A 15,364-nucleotide genomic window follows, 5' to 3' on the forward strand; every position below is an offset into this window, starting at 1 on the left:
TTTAGGGAGGTTTTTAACGAGTCAAGCAATTTGGTTCGGTTCGGTTCGGTTCGTCTTTAATAAATTATTATTTTGCCGAGCAAAAAAAAATAACATAAGAAGGTGAAATCCAAATATTCTCTATTTGAACTCTTTCCTTTCTTATATATTGAGCTATATTAGTTGTTTGATGCTTGATTGATTACACCACGTTATGTTAAACCTCAATTTGCTTCATATCTAATATGGTACAATGAAATCTTTTATTGTAAATATCATGTTGGATCTCAAAGACACCCTATCAAAAAGTGTAGCTAATATGGTACAGTTAAATGTTTTATTGTAAATATCATGTTGGAACTCAAAGACACTATTAAAAAGTGCAGTAGTTTTAATGGTAAGTTCAAAATCTTATAGATTGTGAAATCAAAAGCATATATTGTTTCATTCGTTATAGTATTACGATAGGGAACTCAACTAACATTAAGAACTTTTCATACCGGCGGAGTATTTACAAGGGATACTGCAAAACATGTACGAGACGCTTTTAATGGAAAAATAAAATTCAATGATTTGGTTCATCCTACACATATGTAATTATTGAGAGCGAAGATATTATATACAAGGTGACGGATTCAATTACATAATAGTAATTTGATAGGATCCATTTACAATGAAAATTTTTAAAATAAAGAGTCGGTTTATTACAACCAAGAATTAAAATCAATCGCTCGATTGGGATCAACATAATTGAACCAAATGAAGATCAGATATTTACAATGAAAAACTACTATACTTTTCATTGTAAATATCATGATTTATTCTTCGAGTCTTTTATTCATATTTCATATATTATTTCATTCATTATACTATTATGATAGGATCCAATTACATAATATTAAACAATTTTAATTTTACATAGATTTAAGACTGTTGGATAAGCGAAAATAAACGAATGTGATTAACAGTAGACAATAAGAACATATTCACTGAAAAAACGAGTTTATCTCACTAATCTCTTTTCACTCATCAAACATTCTTAAACCTGTTTAAAACTAATAAAAAATTTATATTGTGTAAGTAGATCCTAACCCATATATATATATATATATATATATATATATTGACTTTATGTTAGTTTTAGAGCTAAATTTTTGTGCTTATATGGTTATGAATGATTTTTATTGTGTCTGACTCACTTCTTGGTTTGTATGGTTCATATTGATGTTATTCAATATAAGTATAGCAAGTGTATTTTGTTCTAAAGCATGATATTATTGACGCATCATGTATGAAGCATTGTTTTTATTCTATGGTAATGAATGATGATGATTGATAGACTCTTGAACAAGAAGACTAAATATCAACTAATACTCGATGCTAATGTGCTAGTAATGTGATGTGGTAAATGTGGAAGTGAACAAATGATTGTTTGTGGTTGATATAATTGATTACATTAATGAATTTACTCATGTAGGATATTGGAAATGTGTTATTGATTTGAGGCTGTGCCAATGAACTCTAAATTTAATTACACCAATGAGATGATATTATAGTTTTGAAAGTGATTAAATGAACGTTTAATGGTTTTTTTTTGGTAATACAGAACAAAGATTCAATTAAGCATGGTCTGCTATGTCGTTTTGGAACTGGTCCAGTACAAAGCTTGGAGGTGACTCGAATTCTGTCTCCCTGATCGGACCAACACTGCTGGATCCTGCTAAACTATTCGCTACCTTGTTTTGATTTCTTCTCACATGCTTAACCTTTACCTCCCAATCCTCCTATGCGGAGTATCATGTGGAAAAATGTTGCCATTTATCAAAGCTAGCTAGGGATGAAAAATTTGGATCTGGTTTAGCCTGCTATACCATATGGAATGGAGTATCATGTGGAACATATCATATCTCATTGGACTGGGATTCCAAAGAAAATGTTTCTGCACCATCTTCACATTCATTAACATTTTGAGGTACCTTTTCAATGGAATAGCCAATAGAATCTCCTTTAGTTTCGGAATATCGATTTCAGCCACTGTCACGGAGAATGCATTCCACTCTAGGACTTCACTCAAAGGTAGGACAAAGTTATCTGCGATAATCACCGGCACACACTCGTAATATATAGCCTCTATGATCCTTGGTCTGTTCACTTCATATACCATGGGGCATATACAATATTTACTCGATTTCATATGCCTAATGTAACTCATGTTTCTAGCCACTCGAACCGGCAAAGGACCGTATATTTTCATGTCTTCATCCTTGTTTCGCCAATGCTTGAGAAGTCTTGGACGGACCCTTCCGTGCATCCTTCCGGCAAAGAAAGCAAGGATCGGACGTTGCGAAACCCGGATCCCGCCACCGATGTTTCTAAGAGGTCTACGCACATTTCTTATGGCGGTTTCCGGTAAAGAAACATCCCTTCCAGCAATGAAATTTTCTTTCAGGTCAGCATTGCATTGAGCTTTTATGGTGTTATCTCTTAGTTGTATATGCCCTGTGGTTATGTAAGGACCCTGCAAATGGTTAAAATACAGATTAGATGAATTGACTCCACATGTGTACATATATAAAAGTAGTGAAGGTTGTTACTGTCGGTTGATTGATGTGCTCTGTTCACACTCGAACCACCGGAACAGTGACAGCGTTCCCGAAATCTCAATAGTAATCATGGCAACTATACCCAATCATGGCAAGAAACGAGAAAATGAACTGATCCAAGTGTACGGTTCCGAAAGGGATACTTTGAGGCTATCATGTTGACATAGTCCCTTAGGAAGATTGTAAGTGGCCTTAGATTGTGGGAGTTGGCCTTAAAGAGTGACAACCCTAGCTGGCGTGAACTATATGGAAGATAAAACAAATGAGCCTTTTCTGGGTCTTCTGTGACAAATTCCCTGTTTGCCTCCATTAATCTCATGAACCATCCCTCAGAAGCGTAAATGCCTGTCAAACGAGGATGGTGAAAAATGGGCTTCTTCCCATCACGGTAAATGTAGACTTTAAGTATCATTTCCATCAATTCATAGCTCCTAAAAGGTTTCAGACAAGGAATGTAAATACATTATTACCACAAGAACACAGCTGCTATTATGAAAGTGAATACAGCACCTTTGGAAAATCGAAACGTTTCGGAATAACGGAGCGTAGAGATAAGAACTGTTGCCATTGTTATCGACCAATGGCGCATGCTCGATTTCCCTTTTAGCATACAGAAGAGCCTCATGAGATGATAATGATCTAAGGTATCTCTGAATCAGACATTACTAATATTACCTTCTGGTCATCATACATAAATTCATCAGAAAATGAAACGAAAACGGCTCTAATATCTTCAACTGTAAGCTAGGGGACACAGGTCTACGAGGAGGAGGGAGTACAATCTTTAGCATATCAACATTTTGCCTCCTACGAACAAGTCTAGGTGTTTCTTTAGCTTTAATAGATGAGTTCAGTGAACCAAATGGAGCACTCGGGACAAGCTGAGTCGAGTTTTTTCTCGAATGCATGAAACTATTCGACGATTGGTGTGATAAGTTATTGATCGGAGATCGACCGAGCCGGATGTTACTGCGATAAGAAAGAAAAAAAGGTTGGAAGCAGTATACCAGCTATTGACATGACTGTTCTGTCCAGTCAATTTTGCGCCATGTGAAACACCGGATCAGTTCTTTAACCACAGCAACGGAAACATGTTTCATTTGTTTCTTCCTCATCTCATTGTATATGATGATTTCTTCAAACCTGACTTGGCCTTAACAATATAGGTTTTTCAATATAGGTAAATTGATCCATGAGAAGCACGTGCTGGATCACATCTGGACTTAGTTCCTGTCTCGTCTGATGCAAACAAAAATCTTACCTTTGTTAACCAACACCGAAATATTAAAACTGACAATATATATGCAAGAAAAAAATGGTGAGTGTCAACACACATTTTTCGTCCTATTAGGATTCAAACTCCTAAAAATAGGATAGAATTTTAGGATTCAAACTCCTAAAAATAGGATAAAATTTTGCTAGGATTCAAACTCTTAAAAATAGGATAGAGTTCTACTATTATTTAAATTCCTAAAGATAGGATCCACAAGCACTATAAATAGCCATTGTAACTCACCATTGTAAGACACGATTTACACACAAAACACAGAGGAAAGCACGGAAAATACAAAAGCAAAGTTGTTGTAAACGATTCGAAAAGGAAATAAAATGGTATATTTGTAAATTCGTCAAAGGTAAGTAATTTTGGATCATTATTTTATATTTTAATTTAACTTGTTATTTTTCTTAATTAAGACAACTGGAAATTACGTAGTACCGAAAGGGCGGTTCAAGGGTGCTAATCCTTCCTTGACCGTAACCGACTCCCGAGCCCGACATATTTCTGGTAAGACGCAGATCAGGTAAGAAATAGGGTATCCGATCAACCCATTTATCTTTAAATAAATGATCGGTGGCGACTCCAATCCACATTTTTCAAGTCGAAGCCCAATTCCGGGGCCCAACCGAAAGACGGTTGCGACAGCTTGGCGACTCCACTGGGGAAGCAGGTAAGCGAGTCAGGCTAAGGTAATTTCCAGTTGTCTTTTTAACGAAAAGGGTAAGTTTGAATTTTAAGGCAACATTTCGATCCTTATTACTTACTTTTGGTTATATTTTTTTTTGAGTAAATAGTTGGACTGACCGTTTTCTAATGATTTCAGCTTTCCAAACTTTTTCATCCAAAGGCTCTATACCCGAGCTCCGAACCCTTTTAAGTGGGGGTGAAAGCGACGCCTTCGTGTGAATTTATTCACCGTGTGGGCCTAGCAAGTAGCCTTCGGGATACATATACCTTATGCATTCGTGTGAATTTATTCTCCGTGTGGGCATAAGGGAATGTTTCCTCTGGAATTTAACTTAGTCCATACAAGCCTGTGATGGGTTTAGGACTAAGGGTCTGGTAAGCCCAAGGGGGCACCAACAAGGAGAACTCGGGTACCGTTTTTTTTAGAACCTAAACCGGGAGATGATGGAGAATTAGAGCCCACCCCAAAACCTCATTTCAAACCCTAGGATGCCGAAATTATTTCCTGCTTTACTTTCTGTTCAAAGCATGCGAACTAGACAAATATGCGGTTAGGATTTTTGTGAAATTAGCATGCGGGATAGAGATCATGTCCGGGTAGGAATTAAAGCATGCGGGGTAGATATCATGTGGGGTATGATTTTTTATTTTTATTATTGTTTTGATTTATCTCACTAACTCTATTTTACTTTTGTTCTCTTTTATTTTGTTTTCAATATTTGCATCATTTAAAAGAGATGTTGATCCATCAAAAACTTGTTTGTTAAAACATGAATAATCTGCATTAATTGACAAAGGGGTTGTAATACAAGAGATAAGAACGCAGGGGTCCGGCTATGGTCCGAAAAGGGCTCAGAAAGAAAATGAGGACAATTTGCAAGACAACTATGTGTCACATTCATGGTGCCCACAATCAAGTACATCAAAAGTTAACTTTTCAAAAATGGGTTGACAAAGGTGGCAGGGGCAAGACGAGAAAAAGGTTACTGACCTCGAGAGTCCATTCAAAGACAACAAGAACAAGATGGCAAGTCACTGTCGACAAATTCAAGAAACAAGCAAATGAACTTCGAATAATCCCTTTGATGGAGGATTTCAATGGAATTTCCGATTCAGCAAAGGATGAAAGCCAGAGATGAAGTCATTCGACACTTTTTGGGAACCAATACAAAAAAACTCAACATTTTCACGGTTCATCCAGAGAGGTCGGAGCGGTTCGACAGGTTATTCAACCGGTGAAAGACGAAGGCAAATGACTAGTCAACCGGTTCCGGGCCTAGAGGATTTAGTCCGGATGTACCTTTAAATATGTTTATTGTCTCGTAAAAGATAAAACACTTTTGTCCCAATAAAGGTTATTTACAATAACATACATGTTTTTGGATCAATGCCTCGAACATTTCATGCATTTTTGCATTTTGCATATACATTTCATTTTTTAAGTATTTTCATAAACATGAAATCTCTTTATGGAGAATTCGATGAAATGGTTTTAACCACATGACACCACATGGAAGCAAGATTGTAACATCATAAAAAAACTGTCACAACGAATGAGCCCAATCAGCTGGTTGTACGACTAAACCTGCCAAGATGATCTGAGAAAAAAGGCCACATATCCTAAGGGCTACAATGTTGAAGCTATTTGTAGTTGCCACATAGGATGCTCCAAACATTCCTCTGAGAACTATAAGGCGCTGAAGCGCAAGATCCAAAACCTGATGGATTCAGGGGCATTGACAGCCGAAGAAGGGGGCATGGCATATACCATTTGCACTTAGAGGATTGTTTTGTTTGAACACGTCACTGATATTTCATGTTTGCTTAATCTTTTAAACGATTGAATTTATGCTACTTTCTAAGGTGGAACAATTGAACAAATTTTAATCTTTAGTTCTTCAAATATTAAATGAATTAAGGATTCTTTTAACTCTTCAAGAATTATAGATTTTTGACATATGACAAGATTAGACCTTTCTTATCATGTCTCAAACCCCAAAATAAAATACCTTGATCATTACCAAAAAGACCAAATTTTGACATAACTTCCCTTTGAAATTCTTGAACATTGTCTTTATCTTTTTTGATACACCCATACCTTTCTTTGAGTCAAATAAAGTCACACCATTGTCTTTTTAGACTCAAAATTGACATTTTAATACCCAAGGCATTGAGTTGTTCATTTGAACATGAGCATTCTTCTAAGACACAATTTGGGGCATCTCGCCGGGAGCCTGAACATTGAGATATGTTGGGAGCAAGGAGCAAAAAAACAATTCATTCGAAATAATTCTATCACGCATTAACTACACTGTTTTCATGTGAATGAAATTAATCCTGAAAATCTATCCCCCTGGGGATACCTCTTCTGTGAGGACTTCCATGTATGAAATGATGAACGACTTTCTTTCTTTATCCCTTTACAACAGGAGAAAATATATATATCCCTTGTGTCCCCTTTTGAGCCTGTAGTATTTTTCTTCTGATTCAACCCTAGCCAAGGATCACCCTCCATATTGGGGGGCAAGTTGGAAGAAATCTGCTCACATGAGTGAAGACATCAATCAAAAGGAGACACCAAAAGGTGGACCAAATGGCAAGTGCGAAGATCCAATCAAGAACAAAAAAGAAAAGAAGCAAAAAAGCAAAAAAAGCAAAAAAAAAAGAGAAACAAGAAAAAAAGGAAAAAAGAGCAAAAATCAAAAAGAAAAAGGGACAAAAAGCACATGTAAAGATTCCCTAAAGACAAATGGCACATCAAGCTTCAAACTATGAGATTGATCAAGCACAATCATTCCCGAATCTCTGAATCACTTCACTCGAAGATCATGGAACCTCCAGAGAAAATCCAGAGAAACACATATGAGCATATCCAAATTGAGCAAGACAGGATTGAAGGCATCAGAATGAATTGATCCTTGGTTCAACACCCTGAAACACTTGTTTGGGCCTATTTATCCTTTTCTTTCATAACCATGAGCCTTGGCCTACATTACGTGCCTTAAAAGTCCCTTCTAATCATACATGGATTTCTAAACAGAAGAGACTATCTTCAGATTTCATCCCGCCCATCAGGATTAATCTTTGTTTGCAAAAAAACAATGTAATTAATGCATGGTAGAAAAAATAACAAAGGGGGGTTCAAGACGTAAATCCTGAATAACGTCTTGAAACCAAAGGAGGGTTCGAGTTGAAAACCTGAAAAGGCGGCTCAAATATAAAAATTGTGCAACTGAGGCGATCACGTAAATTCCTTGATAAGGCATCACACAATCTGAGTGTGACAACAAAGTTTGGGAGTCAGGGAACACTTCCAGCAGAGGAGCATGCAAGCTACCCCATCAATCTTTTGAGCATCCAATGTCAAACCTTTGAGTATCAAATGCCAAACCTTTAACCAAACACAATAACCTGAGATTTTTTATCCTTTCCTTACTTGACTATCTCCCAAAGATAGCTTGGATCTTGGCAGTTATCAAATAGCTATAATTTATTGAAGGATTAACATTGTAATTAATTTTTTGATATCCGATGAACTCTAGTTTTATGATTCGTCTCAATTGTAAAACCGTGATAGGGGCAATATTTTTAAAACTTGAGATTAAACATTTTTTGAAACTCTTTTAATTGATATTTTCATGACTTTGAAAATAAAAGAGAAAGGAAAAACATTTTTTTTTCAAACAAGATAGTCTCTCTAGAGTGGATCTTGGTAAATGACATGTGACTCTCAAACACAAAGCTCATGCTTAGAATCAATGATGAAGCAAGAAATGAGGAACATTTGGGGTATCTTTGAAGATTCAACATCAAATATTGGGGCATTTTTGGATATTGAGGCATCTTTGGGGATTCAACATCCTAATGCGAATTATCAGACCTTTTTCAGGAGATAAAATATAACCAATTCATGTTACATGCATCTTATGCATACATTTTAGAGCGTCATATCTATCATTTTCTTTCCACGTACATAATTTTTACAGCTTTAGAGTCAAGTTCGACTTCAAGACGAATGATACTCGATTCAAAAGCACCTTTACAGATTGATGTCGGTTGCTTAGCTCAGCAGCAAGAAGCTACACTTTAACCAACTCGACAGATAGAAAGATCGACATTCATTTTTAGATTTGACATTTCCAATATAAATTATGTCTTGCTTGAGATAGTCTCATTTAATGCAGATGATTATCTCACTTGAGATTGCTTTTTTAAAACAGACTTTGTCTCACTTGGGACTGTTTTACTCGAAAGAAGATTTATTTCACTCATGATTGTTTTTCTTAAAACAAGATTTGTCTCGCTTGAGACCGTTTTCACTAGAAGAGTTTTGTCTCTCTTGAGACAGTTTCCCTTGAAACAAATTTTGTCTCTCTTGAGACAGTTTCTCTTGAAACAAATTTCGTCTATCTTGAGACAGTTTCCCTTGAAATAAATTTTATCTCTCTTGAGACAGTTTCCCTTGAAACAAAATATTTGAATATGTTTTCTTTGAAACAAATTCTGTCTCCCTTGAGACAGTTTCTTTTAGAACTAAGTTTTGTCTCTCTTGAGACAGTTTCTCTTGAAACAATTTTCGTCTATCTTGAGACAGTTTCCCTTGAAACAAAACCTTTGAATTTATTTCCCCTAAAACAAATTTTGTTTCCCTTGAGACCGTTTCTCATGAAACAACAGATATCTTTGAGATCGTTTCCCTTGAAACGAATTCTATCTCTTTTAAGACAACTTCTTTTGAAGCATCATCTGAACCGTTGCACTCAGCTCAGGCACATACTTGAGATGGTCGAGAAGCATTTCTCAAATCAAAAATAGAATATGCACATCATATTTGAACATTTGAAGAATTCAAGATCAGGGATCAAAATTTGAAGATTCAAGAATCAAGATTCCAGACAGGCAACTGGAGATCGAGATTTCTCTCCAGATCCCCAAGATAACATATGTTGCATATGCATTTTAGGCACACCTAAGAGCATTGCATCCATAGCATCACATATATGCATAACTTTTTCAGGTTTTAGCTAGAGTCAATTTCAACTTCGCGGCGAAGGATATTGAACTCAAAGCGACACGATTTGCTCGAGAGTGGATTTCAACTTCACGATGAAGGATATCTAGCTCGAAGCCAAACTTCACAATAAAGGGGTCTCCACGGTTTCAACTTCACGGCGAAGGGAATTGTATCCACCCGCAACATACAATACTTGGATTTCAACTTCACGACGAAGGATATTCAAGTCAAGGCTCAACTTCACAACGAAGGGGCCATCTGCGATTTCAACTCCACGAAGGAGGATATCGTGGCACTCGAGGCAACACAAGTTCAACTTCACAACGAAGGGACGGCTGTTTGTCAACAAACAACTTCTCAATTTCAGAGTCAATTTCAACTTCACAACGAAGGATATTGGACTCCAGACAACGCAATTTCAACTTCACGATGAAGGGACCGCTGCCTGTCAACAACAACTTCTCAATTTCAGAGCCAATTTCAACTTCACAATGAAGGATATTGGACTTCAGACAACGCAAGTTCAACTTCATGACGAAGGGACCGCTGCTTGTCAACAACAACTTCTCAATTTCAGAGCCAATTTCAACTTCACAACGAAGGATATTGGACTCCAGACAACGCAAGTTCAACTTCACGACGAAGGGACCGCTGCTTGTCAACAACAACTTCTCAATTTCAGAGCCAATTTCAACTTCACAACGAAGGATATTGGACTTCAGACAACGCAAGTTCAACTTCACGACGAAGGGACCGCTGCTTGTCAACAACAACTTCCCAATCTCAGAGCCAATTTCAACTTCACAACGAAGGATATTGGACTCCAGACAATGCAAGTTCAACTTCACGACGAAGGGACCGTTGCTTGTCAACAACAACTTCCCAATCTAAGAGCCAATTTCAACTTCACAACGAAGGATATTGGACTCCAGATAACGCAAGTTCAACTTCACGACGAAGGGACCGCTGCTTGTCAACAAAATTTCATTCAGATTCAATTTCAACTTCACAACGAAGGATATTGGACTCGAGACAACACAAGTTCAACTTCACAACGAAGGGACGGCTGGTTGTCAACAAATAATTTCCCGGTTCCAGAGCCAATTTCAACTTCACGACGGAGGATATTGGACTTGGAACAATGCTACTTACTTGGATTTCAACTTCACGAAGAAGGATATCCAACTCAAAGAAGGATTATCTGCCATCAAAATTGTCGAGTTCGACTCCATTCAGCTCGATGACACATCAATCGCACTAATTTCCGGTTGCAGTCGAGGTTTTCAAGTCGAGAAGAGGACCTGGGTTAGCCGTGCCTTAGTGACAAGCAACCATTTTCAAACAGCATAGCTTAAGTCAAGAAAAAGCTATCTGTCAATGAAGATTTCTGAGTTCGATTTCGATCCAAGGTCTTTAAACCGAGAAGAAGACCGAAGGGTAACGGGAAGCCACGTGCCGATTCAAATTCCGAACTACGGCTTTAATTTCATATCATTTCAAGATGAACTCGACTTCACGATGGAGGAGTCATCCGTAACTCAATTCGACAGGGAGTTATTGAAACATCAGAGTTAATTTTCAACTCCACTGAACGAAAAGTGTGTCTTTTAATCTTTGCCCTATCCCCGTTACACGACTATGGGCAAAGAGGGGCAGCTGTCAACACACATTTTTCGTCCTACTAGGATTCAAACTCCTAAAAATAGGATAGAATTTTAGGATTCAAACTCCTAAAAATAGGATAAAATTTTGCTAGGATTCAAACTCCTAAAAATAGGATAGAGTTATACTATTATTTAAATTCCTAAAGATAGGATCCACAAGCACTATAAATAGCCATTGTAACTCACCATTGTAAGACACGATTTACACACAAAACACAGAGGAAAGCACGGAAAATACAAAGGCAAAGTTGTTGTAAACGATTCGAAAAGGAAATAAAAGGGTATATTTGTAAATTCGTCAAAGGTAAGTAATTTTGGATCATTATTTTATATTTTAATTTAACTTGTTATTTTTCTTAATTAAGACAACTGGAAATTACATAGTACCGAAAGGGCGGTTCAAGGGTGCTAATCCTTCCTTGACCGTAACCGACTCCCGAGCCCGACATATTTCTTGTAAGACGCAGATCAGGTAAGAAATAGGGTATCCGATCAACCCATTTATCTTTAAATAAATGATCGATGGCGACTCCAATCCACATTTTTCAAGTCGAAGCCCAATTCCGGGGCCCAACCGAAAGACGGTTGCGACAGTGAGAAAAAAGGTCTAAATAGCATTGCGATCTGTTACAGTAATAGCAATATTTATATAACAGTAGCGGTGCGCTCAATACCGTTATTGCCTAATCGGGATTATATAACAGTAGTAGTGCGTTCAATACCGTTATTGAATAATCGCAATATCCACAATTATCATAATAGTATCCATTATGTCCGCAACTATAATAAATACATTGCAATCAAAATGAGACCTCAACTACAATTTAATTTCCTCGAGAGGACAGCGAGATATTAAAATTATTTACCTGAACGAAGAGAGAAATTATTCTGGGGATTGAAGGCTATGATGGATTGCCAAAAAAAGAATAGAAAATACTGGAAGAGAGTTTGTAAGAAAATGAAATGAGCGAAGAAAAAGAATAGACAAGACATAATGGATTTAATGCAGGGAGACAGCGAGAGAGACGGTAACTGTCTTGGCAGTTTGCTAATGCTACGTTTAGATATGTCGCCTTCTTTCTTTTAACTGTACGTATATATTTTTTTTACTATTTATCTTATATGTAAAATGGTTAAAATTTGCTACAAGTCAATGTACTATTTGTGCTTTTGGAATTTAGTCCTCTATTTTTTTAATTAAAAATTCCTGTTAAAATATTATTGTTTAATAGATCAATATGTTAAAACCGTTAAAACTATAGTGTTAAATTTAGGTACATTACATTGTCATTTTTTTCTTACATGAATTCTAAATTAATATTCTTTTTATTTTAAAATTTTATGTCAACATAGTTAACAGAAGAATTTTAATTATGTTTATAATTGAACTTGATTTTTTAAATCTAAAAGGTAAGAAAATTTTCTTACTAATTCGAAACACACAAAGAGTTTAAGGATTTGGAGCACGTTTTAACCTAAAATGTTAGCTCTATTGATCAACCGAAATATGTGAAAATAGAGTGAATTGAACATTAAAAATTTTATGGTGGAAGCAATCGAGAGATAAAAAATTACACAATAATTTAAAATGATTCGACTTTTAAATCAAGTGTACATCCATTGAATGAGCTATCCGCAGTTAGGACAAGGTGCAACTTTACAAATTCTCTCAAGTCAAGGCTTATACCCACAATTTTAATTATGTACTCTCTCAAAGAATAATTGCAAGTAATATTGATAATTATGCTCACAGGTAAATTTACTCAAATACACATGTAAATTTTTTGATCAATCTAATATCTCTATCATGATGATTTAAACTATTATATTTATTAATATATTTAATAATTGAATTTTTATATAAAATAAATAATTAGATATTTTTAATCTACTCAGAATTTGACAATGTAAATAAGACATGAAATTAAACTACTAAATTGTTAAATTATTAATTGTAAATTATTTTTATGTAGATGTGTGGAATTCACTTAATTTTATACTAGTATACATTTTATATGGTAATATTTTGTTTAATGTTTTTATATTTGTTTTTTGCTTTACTCATGTTATTTTTTTTGAATTATTTTGCGCGCGCGCATATATATATATAGATAGGTGGGCAGTGCAATACTGACAGCCCCGTTGACACCATTAAATCAATCCAGGTAAGTGCATCAATGACTCGTTCGCTTCTCGACAAATGTGGGAGATCTCCACCCACCATCTACGTTGCATGAGCTCGCGAATTCTTCAGAGTAACGTCGGTTTGTACCTCAGGCAAGGGCAGTAAGTATCCTCACTGCTTCGGAGTTATCCAACCCAACTTTAACATGACTGATTCTGTGGTTCCAGGAGATATGTAAACCATATAGCAGAGCCCGCAACTCAGCATGGAGGATCAATCAACGAGCAATGTTACGGAAGAAGCTCATTTTCCACTCTCCATTAGCATTTCGAAGGACTCCACTAACGACACGTCTTTTTGATCTCTAATAAATTATTCCTTAATCTCAATAAAAATAAAATAAAAATAAGTAAAGTAGAGAGGGTAAGGGTCGATCCACAGGGATTATTGAAATTACCGATGAATTGGTCTTGTTTCAAGGTTAGGCGTGAATTGCAAAAATAAAGTAAAAATGGGGTGTTTGTTTGAAGAGTGAAAAAAAGTAAAATTGAAATAAAGTAAACTAGGAACAAAATTCAATAATAAAAATCAGCCTTAGGTCTTCGCTTTGCCTCAAATTCTGTCGATCATCGAAATAGATCTTAGCTATGGATTCATGTCGGTTACAGTCTATAGGGTCCAACCCCTATAACATGTTTTTTCTCAATTGAACCGACAATCCAATACAATCTTTGATTGGTAGTCATAATGGGGACTAATCACGACAATCGTTGTTAGTGCAAACTAGATTTAAAAGCTTAGGAAAACCCGACTCATATAGTGTCTCGCTAAGAATTGAATTTGGTCTAAGTTTCCCTTAGCGGACAACCATTAAGTTTGTTCGCAGGAATTCGAATGTGCTACAGTCGATTCTTCCTCCCAACTATTAATCGAAAACAATATCAACCAACGTGCACTTTTTGAAAAGCAAATGTTTTTGATCATAAAAGGATGGTCGATTATCTATCATTGATTCCATAAAACTAAGAATGTAACCCGAAAGGTATTAGGTGCTTTTCAATTCTCACGATCGGAAGTGGGTCATCGCTTCAACCTTTGGCTATGAAAAATTTAGCTAAATATGATAGAAATCATACTTAGCAATTTAAAGAAAAATAAAATAAAAACTTGAAAAGTAAAAGTGAAAGAAAAAAGTAAAAACTTGTATAAAGAAGAAAACAAGAACCAGAAGTTCAAAAGAAAATGAGATATGTTTGAAGCTTACCCCAAGCGGTATATATAGCTCCCTAACAACCCTTAAAGATAATTCCTAATAAATGCAAAAGATAATTCCCTAAAAATTACAAAAGATAATTCCTTTAATTGTTTTAATAAAATCCCAAAAATAAAGATAATTTCTAAATTTGAGTCTGAATTTGCAGTTGAGTGTTTTGTCTTCACGAAAATGCTGACTGGACCTTCTAGAAGATGCGACTAGTCACCACGTCAGCGGAGTCATGCCCTAAGTCATGCTCATCAGTCCAGTCTTGAATCAAGAAAAATAAAAATTTCAGAATTTTGACATTTTTAGAATAGATTCTAGAATCTAATATTCTGCACACAAAAAATGAGAAAACACCCAACTTAACAACATAAACCAACGAATCAAGGAGTATTAATAATAAAATAATAACGAAATTAAACACTCATCAAATCTCCCTCACTTATTCAATGCTTGTCCTCAAGCATTTTTCAATCAATGCATTAAAATCTCAAGTTGCCATCTCAATTTCACAAAATTCTGAAGAATCCCAAACAAATCTAAATCATGGTATTTGATAAAATTCAAGAGCAATCAAGCGAAAGGCATAAATAAAAACAAATTTAAGCAAAGCATGTCATTCCAATTATTCAATAATCTCAAAGAAGCAAGACTTAGTACCTCACCATGGTTCACTCATTCCTCTCAAGTGTTTCAGGTAAAAGAATTACTCAAGCCTAATTAATCAAAACATTACATTAGACTTGTAACTA

At 35.7% G+C, this 15,364-nt stretch overlaps 1 pseudogene; it reads right to left on the reverse strand.

Moving 5' to 3' along the window:
- Positions 1-1,780: 1,780 nt before the first annotated feature.
- Positions 1,781-12,131, reverse strand: LOC120199139 (annotated as a pseudogene).
- Positions 12,132-15,364: the final 3,233 nt, after the last annotated feature.

This window comes from Hibiscus syriacus, unplaced genomic scaffold, assembly GCF_006381635.1.
Source record: "Hibiscus syriacus cultivar Baekdansim isolate YM2019G1 unplaced genomic scaffold, ASM638163v2 tig00005377_pilon, whole genome shotgun sequence".
Lineage (NCBI taxonomy): Eukaryota > Viridiplantae > Streptophyta > Magnoliopsida > Malvales > Malvaceae > Hibiscus > Hibiscus syriacus.